Source organism: Mus pahari, chromosome 4 (genome assembly GCF_900095145.1).
Source record: "Mus pahari chromosome 4, PAHARI_EIJ_v1.1, whole genome shotgun sequence".
NCBI classification, from domain to species: domain Eukaryota; kingdom Metazoa; phylum Chordata; class Mammalia; order Rodentia; family Muridae; genus Mus; species Mus pahari.
In genome coordinates, this window is record NC_034593.1 from 93,418,297 (window position 1) to 93,419,224 (window position 928).

Consider the following 928-nt stretch of genomic DNA (forward strand, 5'->3'; position numbering starts at 1 on the left):
TGTTTATTTGTTTGTTTTTGTGGAATGTCAAAGAAAATCTCAGCCATCATAATACATCACATAAATAAATATTCCTGCATTTTGTATCTCCAGCTTCTACAGGCTTTATCCTAAAACTCATGGTATCATTGCATCTAATATAATAAATAATATTGAATACTGACCTCTATTCAGATTGCCCAGGTTTGTTCTGAAGAGGCTTTCATAAGGATGTAATGAGATGGGACATCAGCTCAGTTCTGTCCCTCTGGTTCTTTTATTCTGTAACAGCCCTCCTCTAGTGTTTTCATGTCTTTGTTCTCTTTGAAATATAAACTGAGATCCTTTTTGTGATCCATAAATGTACTGATTGAGTTCCCGTGTCACTGTGAGGGATAGGCTCCTCTCAAACTGTGTTATAATGTCAGGACATTACTTATCTGACATATAAAGAAGGAAAGAAATAAAATATAAATCATATCCAGTCAGTCTGGACTTCATTCCCACAACAGACTCCCCTTGCAGATCGGACAACAGGCCAAACTCTAGCCACACACCCCGGCCTCTAGCCACCCCCCCACCCCCAGTTGATTGATCACTGCGTGGTTATCTCTCAACACTCTCTTAGCGCTGATTCAGCACAGTCTATCTCAATCTGTTTTTACCCAAAATTCTGTTCTTCCCTTTCCAGCTCCTCAGAATGCATTATCCTCTCTGATCTTGTGGAAACAGCTCCCTGCCCAGGTGCCCGATGGGAGAAAGCCGACTTTGCTGACACGTTATAAATTTGCTCTTCTTCCCCCAGGCTGCCCTCCATCATATCACCTTGTTCCCATTTCTTCATAGAGTTTATTACTGCCTGAAATTATATTCTCCCTAATGTATTTGCTTCCCTGCATAATGGGATGCTAGCAATTCCTTCACCAAATACTGAAAAATACATATGAAA

General features: G+C 40.5%; 1 non-coding gene across 1 annotated transcript; it reads left to right on the forward strand.

Moving 5' to 3' along the window:
• Positions 1 to 320: 320 nt before the first annotated feature.
• Positions 321 to 425, forward strand: LOC115063972. The gene has a single exon (XR_003843814.1). It is a non-coding gene; the product is annotated as a small nucleolar RNA U13 (small nucleolar RNA).
• The last annotated feature ends 503 nt before the right edge of the window (positions 426 to 928 follow it).